This window comes from Lagenorhynchus albirostris, chromosome 10 (assembly GCF_949774975.1).
Source record: "Lagenorhynchus albirostris chromosome 10, mLagAlb1.1, whole genome shotgun sequence".
Taxonomy (NCBI): domain Eukaryota; kingdom Metazoa; phylum Chordata; class Mammalia; order Artiodactyla; family Delphinidae; genus Lagenorhynchus; species Lagenorhynchus albirostris.
The window spans coordinates 49870512-49884794 of record NC_083104.1 but is presented as its reverse complement, the minus strand read 5'-3'; the positions used below and the strand labels follow the sequence as shown (position 1 = coordinate 49884794).

General features: G+C 35.1%; 1 non-coding gene across 1 annotated transcript; it reads right to left on the bottom strand.

Annotated features, from left to right (window-relative positions):
* Positions 1 to 511: 511 nt before the first annotated feature.
* On the bottom strand, positions 512 to 614 carry LOC132528283 (U6 spliceosomal RNA). Its single transcript, XR_009543166.1, has one exon. It is a non-coding gene; the product is annotated as a U6 spliceosomal RNA (small nuclear RNA).
* Positions 615 to 14283: the final 13669 nt, after the last annotated feature.

Genomic DNA, 14283 nt, shown 5'->3' with positions numbered 1-14283 from the left:
GAATTCCTTTCAGTTTCTAAGACAGACAAATATTCCATTGTATGTATGTACAGCATTTTGTTTATCCATTTATCCATTGATTGACACTTGGGTAGCTTCAGCTTCTTTGCTACTGCAAGTAGTGATGCTCTGGACATGAGTGTGCAAATATCTCTTTGAGATTTTGCTTTCAATTCTTTTGGATATAGAAGTGAAATTGCTGAATCATATGATAGTTCTCTTTTTAAATTTTTGATGAAACTCCATACTGTTTTCCATAGTGGTTGCACAATTTTTTATTCCCATCAACAGTATATAAGAGTTCCAGTTTTTCTACATCCTCACCAACACTGGTTATTTCCTGTTTTTTTTTTTTTAATGTAGCTATTCTAATAGGTGTGAAGTAATATCTCATTTTTGTTTTAATCTGTATTTCCCTAATGATTAGTGATGTTGAGCATCTTTTCATGATTTTTGGTCATTTGTACATCATCTGTGGAGAAATGTCTATTCAAGCCCTTTGCCCATTTAAAAAAATATGGACTACTTCATGAATTTTCATGTCATTCTCACACATCATCTATGCTACTCTTCTTTTTATTTTTCCAATTTTAATACATCTGCTGCCAAAGCAAGCACCTAAGTTGTTGATTCTTAATGAGAATTTTCAGTGTTTCATTAACATATTTTCCTCTTCTCAACAAACCACCATCCCCTCCATTATTCACCTACTCCCAACATTTTCTCCATGAAAATGTAGAAGAAAATTTCTGTATATTCTTTTTGTGTGTGTGTGTGTGTATATTCTTAAAACTTATTTCTTGCTCATGTTCAAGTCATCAGAACTCTTCATTTCTTTATTCCACTGGTAGTCTTTAAGTTGTTTTTTTGTTTTGTTTTGTACTTGTTCGTGTCACTAGGTTTGGGGAGAGGAAAATTTTAAGGTCTAGCTTAACTCCATCACCTTAAACGGCCTGATCAAGGTGGAGATGAATAGGGAGCAGTATTTCAACCTGGTATCTAAAGGGGACATAAATCTTGTTCTTTGTGTTTTTTTGCATTTTAATCAGAAGTTCTTAATTTTTTCAACATTGATGTAAAAATCATTTATGCTTACACTGCAACCAACATAAATCATTAACACGAAAGAATACTAAGCAACCTTAGTCAATATCACTTCCTTCTATGAAGCTCAGTGGGAATGAAAGAATACAATTTATCAACAATCAGACGTGTCACAGACATTTAGCCAGGACCTCTTCCCAGCGTTTACTTTCCTCCACACTGGCCTTTATGGTTTTAGGACAAATCAAGTCCTTTCCATCCCAAGAACTTAGCCCACCTTGTTCCTTGTCATCATTTCATCCTTTTCACTGAGGTCCTAGCTTAATGCCATCTCCTCGGAGGGACCTTCTTGATACCTAACTCGATGGTGCTGCCTTCTGACACTCCCTTTCTACCACTGCATCCACTTTATTTTCTTCACAGCACAAATCACTTTCTGGACTTATTAATTACTTACATGTTTGCTTATTTATTGTTACCCACCACCACCACCCATTCAAATATATGTCCTATAATTGCCATGGCCTGTTTCTCAGTGCCTAAAACAGTGCCTGATTAATAGCATATGTTGAATAAATATATGTTGAATGAGTACACGGTGACAGTGTCAGTCAACAAACTTTTCTTTTTTTCTGTAAAAGGCCAGATAGTAAATATTTCAGGCTTTGCAGGCCATATGGGGTCTGTTGTAACTGCTCAACTCTGCCACAATAGTACAAAAGCAGTCATAGGCAATACACCAATAAATAAGCATGATTATGTTGCAATGCTATTTTATTTGTGGAAACAGAGGATGAGCTGGATTTGGCCTCTGTATCAAAGTGTGCTGACTGCTGGAGTAGGTCATTTGTTGACAACTCTGGTGTCAGAGCATACTTAGATGTTGATTCAGATGCTAGTGTTTGCCAAAAGAATTATTAGTAATCATGAAGAGCCAAAGATAAAATTGGATTTACTTTAAAAATATAGACAATAATTTAAATAAACATTAAGAGGAATACTGGCATTAAAGATAACATGTTGGTGGAAGGAAATGTTTGAAATCATCTTTAGTGTCCGGCGGTGGTCCTCACACTTGAGTGTACATCATTAGAATCAGCAGTGATTGCTGCATTGCACTCACAGAGTTACTGATATAGTCAGTCTGGGGTGGTGGCTGAGAATTTGTGTTTCTGTTTAGTGCTAGGTAATGCTGATGCTGGTGGGATAGGGGCTGGAGAGTGGAGAGGAGATATGTGTTAATAAGTGGTTGAGATGATTTAGGTGAGACATTAAGGCCTGCATGATTGTAGGGGCTGTGGGAATCATAAGGGCACAAATGAAAGGGAATTATGCGGAAGAGTAGAATAAACAGGGATTAAAGATCAATTGTGTATACAGATAAGGGAAAAATAGGAACCGTATGAATATAACATTGTTAGCTGGGGAAACTAGGTAAATGATTAATGTATTACTTGAAATAAGGAATTTGAATAGTAGGTTTGAAGGAAAGATCATAAGTTCCTATTTTAATATGCTGTGTTTGTGGTACCTATATCATCCATGTGGAGATGCCTAGGAGGCTTTTGGAAATATGGGTGAAGCTCAGGAATGAAATCTAGGACCACAAAATATACTTTTGGTAGCAGTCAGCAAATGAATGGTCACTGAACTCACAGAAGAAGATGAAATAGTCCTTAGGGAATGTGTAGAACAAGAAGAGAGAAAGTCTCAGGAATTCTAAACTATGCCAGGCTAACTGCATTTTCTTTAACAGAAGTACTAGACTGTAGCCTTACAGCTGCACTTGATTAGGCACGGCATTTGACAGTATATTTCCTGATATTATATTGGATAAAATGAACCACTCACTTTGACAATGTATGGCATGGTTTCAAGAAGGTAGATAAAAGATGCTGACACAAGAGCAGAGCAAGTGGAGGATGACTAATGGTGTACGAGCAGTCTCTCCCCTCATCTGCATCCCATTGATATAGATATGCCAGGATGGATAAATGGATGCTTTTTAAAACAAACTGGAGGAAATATGCTGAATGAGAGAATATTCATGATGAGGTGAAGTGAAAGGTTAAACCTTATCTTACCAGGAGAATTTTCAAAAAACAAATAAGTCTAGGTCTTCATTAAAAAAAAAAGATAACAAAAAAGAAGATAAGAAAGGAGGCAGAGTAAAACAAAGAACAGATGGCGGTAACATATATCAAGACTAAGATGGGAAGCATAAATTCAGATTTATGTAATCTTATTAAGTGTAAATGGACCAAACCTTCCAATTAAAAGGCAGAGAACTTCAGACGGGATTAAAGAAATAGAGACTGAACCCTATGCTGTCAATGTGGTAAGTTGAAAACAAAAGGATAGAAAAAGATACGACACGCACATTATAACAGTAAGAAACATATTAGACAAAGAAGACTTTAGGACAAGAGTTGTTATCCAAAAATAAGGTGAGACGTTCTATGGTGATAAAAAGAGCAGTTTACCAGAAAGATATACTAATATTAAATGTGACCATACCTAGTAAGAGAGCCTCAATATACATATGGCGAAAACTTATCAGCCTCACAGGGAGAAATAGAAAAATCCACAAACCCGGTATCTCTGGCTTGTGCTGGTATCTCTGAGACGATGGATTTCAGAGGGCTGAAAGAAGCTGAAACCTGGATCCACCTGCTACTTAAACCAACTGCTGCTGCCAGGTTGCAGAGCTGTTGCTGATGTGTTGCTTACAGGAACCATAAGGCAACCAAGGAGCTAATCTCTACTTCTTCTGCCTAGCGCCCTTACTGGCACACAACAGCAGGAAGCCACCTTAAAAGGAAAAATATAATTGTTGATTCCCAGCCCCATATCAGAGAGGACTCTAGAGGATGGGTGGGTTTTGAACTGAACAACAGTAGTTTAATAAGTGGCACAATGCTTTCTGGTCTATTACTTTTATGGATATCCTTGTATTTTGCCCCAGTTCTGGTAACTGGGAACTAATAATAGTGACTAACATTATTACACAGGGCATTTGCAGTTAAAAAAATCAATGACTTCTCAAATGAAATTCCATGAGTCCAGATCTCTAATTGGTAACATGATTAGGACTGTGGTTACACTAGAAAGAGGCTCTTGCATTGCTTTTGCCAGAGATGACAGTTGGCTTGGAAAAGCTAAAATGTATGATTACTCATCATCTCATTCAAGGTAACATCTTCTGCTGTTTGACTTGAATTCTGCTCATCTCAGGAGCTAGTTTTGTCCAAATGTCCAATTTCTACTTCACTCCTGAACAATGTAATTGCTGGGGAAAGTTCCATATCTAAGATAATTATATTTTCCAAGTATTGACAAAGTAGATAGATAGGTTCTGCTTAACAGGTGTTCCATTTATTTATTGCTGTTAAACAAACTACTTTCAAATAATAACAATTTTATTAAGTCACACGATTTTGTGGGCTGGGAATTTGGGCGTGGCTCAGAGGAGCAATTCTTCTGCTCCTTGTGGTATTGAGGTATCAGTTAAACTCAGTGCTGTTTAACTGACAGTTGGGTTTGTCTGGAAGGTCCAAGATGGCTGCAGTCATATGGCTGTTGTCTTCAAGACTGATCTCAGATGAAATTTCTCCCTATGATGGAGTCATAGGGATTCTTCATGTTATTTCTCCAGCAGGATAATGGGACATTTTACTGGTGCTCAGGTCCCAAGAGACCAAGAGAGAAGCTACCAGTGGTCTTAAAGTTTAGACTCAGAAATGGCATAGAGTCACTTCTGCCAAAATCATTACAAAGGAAAGATTATTTCCTGTGTCTTGCATGGGAGGTGCTTTTGTAAATGAGGCACCTTGCCACATACCTAAGCATGCAGGTAGAATTAATCAGATTAGCGTATGTTGATAAAAAGATTAATGAGGCATTCTTGAGCAAGTCAGCATTTTCAGAAACAGAAACCAAATAGAAACTAAAGCTTGGAAGCATGAAGTTCTGCTTCTCTGATAATTTCATTTCAAACAATAGGAAAAATAAGTTACATTGCCCGTGTGCCCAGACAGTTTCTCAAACAGTGTTCTAAAATTATAGCTTAATTTGGAGATTGCAAAGTTGAGCACAGCCATACGTGAAACTCCACATGGATGCAATCAGGGGAAAGACTATTCAGTCATATGTTTAGATTTTGTGCCTTTCCCTCAACAATGCAGAGAATGTGTGATCTTTTTAAGCAACAGTATACTCATAATCTAATTGGGGCTGCAAAATCTTAAGTCTTTTACCTTCTATCTGGAGTGTATCCACCACCCTCCCTTTGACTTGCAACACCCTTAACTTGTTCCTTGTATCAGCTCACTAAACCCTCCTGATGGATCCCCATCTTTCTTTTAAGAGGCATATTATTATCATTATTATTACTTTGCTTTGGTAGGAGGTGGGGAAGTAGTCTTCATTATGTAAAACATGATATACAAATCTATGTGGAGTGCTTCTAAAAGTAAAACGTCTGCCAAGTTCTCTAGCAACTTTACCAGTGTATAATTAAGTATTCACTTAAACTATAGTTTATGTTTGTGTGAAGGGAGAGTGTGGAACTCAGAAATAGAAGTTGTTGTGGTTTTTTTTTTCTGTATTTTTAAATTATATGTTAGATTCTAGTTTTGACAGCTGTGACTTTTAAAGTAACAAAACTGGATTTTCAGTTCTAGTAACAGGGTGGCTGAGATGACTGGAGAAACGGTATTGATACGGGACACCTAAAAAGTCCTAGATGAAATGTATGATCTAGAGTAAAATAAGACAACCTTCAGAGGCTAGAGACTGAAAGAAAAAGCGAATGTAGAAGAGTACTGAGAATTGATTATGGCATATTTCCTGGAGCATTTGATTATCTCTGATGGCTTAGAGGTGAATATTTAAGTCTGTGCTTTTGTGGTAGAGTGGACATAAAGCCTTCATTCTGTTTTCATAAGGGAACATCTCAACAGAATTTCAGTCATTTGAAATTTGTTGAAACTTGCTTTGTGGCTCAGCATATTCTTAAGTTTTGTAAATGTTTTATGTGTGCTTGAAATAAATGTATTCTGCAGTTTTGAGGTGTGCTGAGCCCATCAATTACATTTATTCATGTTGCTCAACTCCAGTACATGACTTTTTTTGCATTTGTTGAGTTACTAACAGATGTATATTAAAATTATTTACTATGGTCGGATGGAGAAATGCAAAGAAGTACAATGAAACTTGCAGGAATGATAGATATGTTCATTGTTGTGATTGTAGTGATGGTCTCAATTGTGTATACATAGGTTAAAACTTATCAAATGGTATATTTTTAATATGCCAAATTTCTTATATGTACACTATATCTCAGTTAAGGTCTTAGAATGAGCCATTATATTTCACCACGTAACAAAGTAAGTGAGAAAAAGCATAGTATCATCTCAATAGATACAGAAAATCATTTGATGAAATTCATTCTTGAAAGAAGGTATTAGTGTATTAGCAGAGTGAAGTAAGTCAGAAAGAGAAGAAAAACAAATACCATATGCTAACACACATATATGAAATCTAAAATATATATATATATATAGTTCTGAAGAATCTAGGACAGAAATAAAGATGCAGACGTAGAGAATGGACTTGAGGACACGGGCAGGGGGAAGGGTAAGCTGTGACAAAGTGAGAGAGTGGCATGGACATACATACACTACCAAACGTAAAATAGATAGATAGTGGGAAGCAGCTGCATAGCACAGGGAGATCAGCTCGGTGCTTTGTGACCACCTAGAGGGGTGGGATAGGGAGGGTGGGAGGGAGGGAGACACAAGAGGGAGGAGATATGGGGATATTTGTATACGTATAGCTGATTCACTTTGTTATACAGCAGAAAATAACACAACACTGTAACGCAATTATACTCGAATAAAGATGTTAAAAAAAAGGTATTAGTGTATTAGAACTTGATAGAACATTTCTTAATATATTGTAGAAAATAGTGTACATACACACACACACAAACTATGGAAATTATGATATTCCATGGTGAAATATTCAAAAACTTCCTCAGTGGAATGAGAATGAGTTAAGGTCACCTTCTATTTCTACATATATTAAACACAGTACTTTCAAACCTAGATTCAGTTGAATCTATACACAAACTAGTGGTTCAGTATGTATTGACAGATAAATATAAAAGTACCTAAGTAAAGGGTCAGACAAATGTATCTCTAAGAATACTTCCAATGTCTAGCAAACTTTCTGAACTATGACTCTTGAGAGGACTATGCTTTAATGTCCTAAATCATCCATTATGTTAATGAATGAACTTCTATGCATCTAGACAGGCACTAGTTTTGCACCATTCTTAGGAGAACTTAAAAATCTGTCACTCAAATCATTTTTTGTTCTAAGGTTCAGATAAAGAATTCTGGCTGAGCGAGACCAATAGCGGCCATAGTTCAAGATTCTGTTAAATTTGTGCAGATGTCTTAGTACTATATGTCTGGGTATAGAGCAGTTGTTATGTTTAGTGATCTTCATAGTTGACCTTTTGAAGAATTTTCTTAATGGCAGACAGAACATAGTGTGCTGACACCTAAAATGAATAAAATAGCTATTGACCACTTCATTAAATTATATTAACTATAAATTTAATAACTGTCCTTAAGAATATCTATAACTGTTTCCTTTAACAAGTGTTTCTCTAGTTCTCCTTCACCTGCTCAAAAAGTCTTGGACATTTTTCACTGCCTTTAGTGAGTTTTGTCAGCATGAAAGAAACTTTATAAGATTCTGCTCAAATGCAACAATCATTACTTGTTATTTTTCAATTTAATTTCAGTATAAATTAACTTATCTCTGTGCAAGTAGCTTTAAAGCTAATAACCCTAGAAAGGATTAAGATTAGAAAGTAATGCTGTCAGTGACAGAGCCCATTAACAGCCTTTATCACTACAAGCTGATGAACTACATCTAGGATAATTGGCCTAATTATAATACATTTGTTTCTTTAGCCAGGTATTCTTTGCTTCGCTCTCTACTAATTACTTATGGGCTCAGTTTGGCCAATTAAATTTCTCTTCCCACTCTATCCCTTTCCAAGATTGATAGCATACAGCTCAGATGTCAGTATACTTATGCTCATGATAGTTAAGAACTGAATTAAGGAGACAAGAAATAGAAAGGCAAAAAGAGATAGTTTTATCCTAGGGTGCAGGCCATAAAAACAGATATAGAGTGAATAATAATTCTTTTTGGGTTTCCACCTATTTCTTTTAAGTGGGGTTACTAAAAATCTATTTAAAACCTAACTATACTAGAGATTTCTGGTATATTCTAGTTGATTCATTTCCATAAAGCACTTTAGTTATTTTATTTTCACGACAAGTAACAGAAACACCCAACTAAAAGTGACTTAATGATTTTTCTTAAAGTTAAATTATTTTATATAAAAGGTAGGCAGGATCTTATTCTGCATTGCCAGTGCTGGTGCTGGCAGGTGCGATTTTTGGACTCTCCCTCTCCCCTGCTAGAGTGGGGAGGCATGCCCCACTGAGAGCCCTGCCCACACCCATGAGCCACAGCAGTGAGCTGGACAAGAGCCCCACCCACCTGCACACACCACGGCACCTGGGCCCATGTACTCCACACAGGGGATGTTCCTTCAGTGCCCCATCTGGTGACCAGAGGGGATTGCATTTCTGGGCCCCATGGGACACCTCCTACACAAGCCCACTCCTTTAAGACTGGGAGGGGTAGCTAATTTGCCTAACACATAGAAACAAACACAGAGAGTCAAGAAAATGAGGAGACAGAGGAATTTGTTCCAAACAAAAGAACAACACCTCAGAAAAAGATCTTAATGAAACAGAGATAAGGAATCTACCCGATAAAGGGTTTAAAGTAATGGTCAGTGGGGCTCACCAAACACTGGAGAAGAATGGATAAACACAGTGAGAACATCAGCAAAGAAATAGAAAGCATAAGGAAGTACCAAGCAGAAGTCACAGAGCTAAAGAATACAATAAATGAACTGAAAAATACACTAGAAAGTTTCAACAGCAGACTGGATGAGGCAGAACAACAAGCTGGAAGACAAAACAATGGAACTCGTCAAGGCAGTGCAACAAATAGTAAAAAGAAGTTTTAAAAAGTGAAGATACCTTAAAGGACCTTGGGACAAAGTCAAGTGAAACAACTTTTGTGTTATAGGGGCCCCAGAGAGAGACGAAATAATGGCTGAAAACGTCACTAATCTGAAGAAGGAAATAGACATTCAGGTTCAGTAGTTGCAATTAAGATGAACCCAAAGGGAGCCACACCAAGACACAATATAATTAAAATGGTAAAAGTTAAAGAGAGAAATTTTGTAAGGCTACCGTGGAAGATGTTTTGAAGGAGGTGTCATTAATGCAAAGGTGAAGATGTGAAGAATTAGAATTAGCCAGATATTTAGAAAGTCATGAAGGAGTAAATGATACTAGACTTGCATTTGCACTCAAAACTGCAAATAATTGTAAAACTGGAAAAACGATTTGAGACAATTGTTTGCAGACTTTAGACAGTAGGTAACTCAGACCTGTCGTAATTGAGATAAAAGAAATACACAAGTTAATCCCCTAACTCTAACAGGCCTATTGGAACGGGTCTTCTGTGGGCTGAGAACTGAACAGAGATATCAAATATTGCATAATGTTGCTTCTAGGAATAAGTAAAAAAAACCAAAATACATTCACCATAAAAATAATAAAACAAACTTTACAAAAATAAAAGAATCTGCCAATAATTTATCTGTTCACCAGAAGAAAAACTATCACCCTGTAAAGAAAAATAGATACTCCAAACTCTTTACAATGTAGCATTCATAATTTTCAACATACAACTAAAAGTATTATATATGAAAAGAATAGGAAAAATGGCTAATACTTAATTTTTTAAAAGTCATTAGAATTGACTCCAATATAACACAAATGTTGGAAATAACTTCAGTAGCTTTAAAGCAGCTGATAAACATATGTTTAGCATTTTAAAGGAAAAGAAGATTGTAATTGGTGATCAGAGGGGAAACTTACAAGAGAAATTTTAAGGTGAAATAAAAACTTTGGAAATGAAAGTACAAGAATTAAAATGTAAAATTCACTTAATTTGCTTAACAGGAGTTTGTAAAGGTCAGAAAAAAGAGACAGTAAGTTAGAAGACCACCTAAAGAACACAGAGAGAAAATATTGAAAACAAAATAAATGGAACACTGGTGATCAGTGTACAATATGAAGTGATCTAATGTAAATGTAACCAGAGTCCCAGAAAGAGAAGAGTTAATGAGGCAGGGAGAAAAAAAAAAAAGAACTAATGGAGAATTTCCAAATTTTCTGAAGAATATAAACTTAGGCAATTAAAACCATATCCAGGCACAAAAATTCCAAACTCAAATAAGAAGTCTTGAAAACAAACCAAGAAAAAGACACACTACATAGAAAGGAACAAAAATATGATTAATGGTTGACTTTTCATCAGAAACAATAGAGCAAGAACACAGTAGACTAACTGTTAAAAACTCCAACTCCAAAATTTAGAAAAGATAATCAACCCAGAATTCTATATGCAGTGAAAATATCCTTTAAAAAGTAAGATTAAGTAAAGGCATATTTTTCAGATAAATAAATGGTGAGAGAATTTGTTGGCAGTCGACCTACACTAGAATAAATGCTAAAGAAATTTTTTCTGTCAGGGGAAATTCACCATATAGAAATTTGAATCTATGGAAAGCCGTGAGAAACAAAGAATGTGACAAATATGTAAATAAGTATAAGATATTTGTTCTTTGTTTTGATTTCTTTGTATGACAACTGAAAATTTCAATCAAAAATTAATAACTTTTTAAGTTGTTATGTATAACATATGTAAATGAAAAGTTCATAGCAACAGTACCACAAAGAACATGGGTGGGGGATAGAATTACAACATTGGACCATTTCTTACACTTTACACAGAATGATACAGTAGTAATTCTAGGCAGACTGAGATAAGTTAGGATGCATATTGTAGTCCCAGTTATGACACAAAATACACACACACACACACACACACACACAGAATGCAATAACCAAAAAAATAATAATAAAATAAAAGCCAATAGAGTCATTAAAACAAAATATTGAAAGTACTTTTTAAGCCAGAAGAAGGTATGCAATAAGCAAGGAACAAGAAATATACTGGGCAGGTAAAAAAAAGATCCAAGATGAATATATTAAATCAGAAAAACACCAATATTTACATTAAATATAAATTGACTAGATACTCCAATGAGATGTAGAGATTGTTAGACTGGATAAAATGCAAAACCCAATACGGTTTTATAGAACATACACTTAATGACTTACACAGTTGGAAAGTAAAAAGATGGAAAAGTATATACCATTTATTTAATTTAATTATTTAATTAGTTATCTATTTATTTATTTATGGCTGCGTTGGGTCTTCATTGCTGCATGTGGGCTTTCTCTAGTTGCAGCGAGCGGCGGCTACTCTTCGTTGCGGTGCGTGGGCTTCTTATTGTGGTGGCTTATCTTGTGGTGCACGGGCTCTAGACGCGCGGGCTTCAGTAGTTGTAGCTCACGGGCTGTGGAGTGCAGGCTCAGTAGTTGTGGCACATGGGCTTTGTTGCTTGGTGGCACGTGGGATCTTCCTGGACCAGGGCTGGAACCCATGTCCCCTGCATTGGCAGACGGATTCTTAACCACCGCACCACTAGGGAAGCCTCTATACCATTTATTTTATAACTAGTTTGGCATTCATACAATTAGTCAAGGCAAAATCCTAGATAACTAGTATTACCAGAGGTAAAAAAAAGGAAAATTTATGACATTAAAAGAGTCAGTTTGTCAAGAAGACATATCTACCCAAATGTGTACACTCTTGACAACATTCAGAATACATGAGGCATGTAGTGACAGAGCTAAAAGGAAAAATAGGCAAATGCACAATCCCTAACTCAGTTGTTGATAGAACCAATAAAATACCATGACACCAGCATTCCCTGTCTAAAATGCTCATTCCTCATATTTTGCAAGATTGACTAAAAACACTTTTTTCTTTCATCAGTTGAATTTTAGCACGCTGTCTAATCCTACACAGCCTCTCTCAACAACCCATGTAAAGGAGTCATGACTGACTAGTATTTTCCCATTCTAAAAGATTTATTCGCACCAGGCATGTTCTTTGTTTATTTTGTCATTGCTAGTTTCTCCCCTCCCCAAATATAAGTTCCATGACTGCAGTCTTTTCTGCCTTGCTGCTCTGCGTTGTGCCCCAGTGTCTGGAGCAGTCTGACAAAGAAGGACCACACAATAAATGTGTCTTGAATGGATAGATGCCTGAATGAAGGGGGATAAACTTATGATCTTTTTTTTTTTTAAATTGAGGGTGAAATTTATTGAATTATAATGAAGGAACATAAAGTAAACATTATAAATATTTAAAGAGAAGCTACACAACATACTAAAAATAAGAAAATGTGTGTGTATAAGAGAATGTGCAGAGTACCAATAATATGGATATAAGAAAATATGTTAAATAAATTTAAATATGCTTATTATCTTTCATAGCAGGAAATTATTACATTTAAAAATTAATAAACTAATAAATAGAGATTTAAGTCTGTTATTTAAAATGTAAAGGCAGCTTGTAATAAACTAAAATTAGATTCTATACATTTCAAATAACTAAAGGAGGAAGCAAAAAGGAAAGAAAGTATAAGCAATATAGCAAATGTAACAAGTATGACAAAATGTATATACAAAGGAAATAAAGTTAACTCTAACAATAATAAATGTAAACTGGGGGAACTAGCAAAGTAAATGGGAAAAACATTGTTATGAAAAGTTACTTTTGCTTTGTAAAAGAGATACACGTAAAAGAAAGTAACATTATTATTGAAAATAATAAGCATTGGCAAAGACACATGGGCAGATGCAAACAAATATTAAGCAGGGGTCCTAACATTACCATCACGTGAGAGTTTAATTAAAGGCCAAATGCATTGTATGAGACAAATGTGGTGTGCCTTATAACATATGCAGTCTACAGAAATATATAACAGTTATGAAGCTTTTCATACACCAAGAAACTTGGCATCAAAAATATAGATACAAAACTGGATGAAATTAAAGGAGAGCTAACAGCATAATAATTCCTTCAGCCAATACTAGCTATAAAAAATTACAACAGGTAAGGCTATTGAGGCTTTGATTAGTAATTCTTTGAATAAAACACCTTCTCTTTTAAAACATACTTAAAATAATTTAAAATGGCTATATATTAAGCCGCCAAAAGTCACAACAAATTTCAAAAACTGTAAGCAATATAGTACAATCTTTTTGAAAAATAGTGAGAAAAAGTCATAACAAATTAAGTAAAACAATTTAATGCAACTTAAAAATATCTTTTTTGAAGAATTCTTGAGTTCAAAAAGAACTGGAATTTCATAATATATGTATTAGTTTTTAAAAGACAATCTTTAGAGCAATTTCAGGTTTATAATAAAATTGAGAGAAATGTGCAGCTACCCCTACATATGTATAAGCTCCCCCTTTATCAACTTCACTCACCAGAATGGTACTTTTTTTTTTTTTTTTTTTTTTTTTTTTTTACCAAGGATGAACCTATGTTAACTCATCAGAATCACCAAAGTCCATAGTTTACTTTAGGGTTCACTCTTGGCGTTGCATGTTCAACAACTGTGTAGTAACATCTATCCATCATTACAATGTCATACAGAGTATTTTCACTACCTTAAAATTCCTCTGTGCTCAGCATATTCATCTCTCCCCTCCCCCCACAATTTTTAATGTTAAGTGATAAGTATCCAAACTCATAGAGTAAACCTAAAGTCAGTCTAAAGGGGAAAACTTTTACCTCAAACATTTACATAACTGATAAAAATTTGTAAAATAGTAAATTCAGCTTGTTTAAAATGCAAAGAAAGAGTGAAGGAGAAAGAAAGAAAAAGAAGGAAGGAAGGAAAGAGGAGAGGAGAAGGAGGGAGGAAGGGAGGGGGTGGCAGGGGAAGAATCTAGGAGGAAGGAATTAGTAAACATAAAAACAAATATTGATTTATTTATAAACAAGTTAATTACAGCAAAATGAGTTTAAAAACACAGTTAATTCTTAGGAAGACAAAGCAAAACAAGATAAATTGACATTTTTATTTTTATAAATAATTTATTTTTAAATAAAAAGAAAGATAAAACAGCTTATAGAATGAGAACT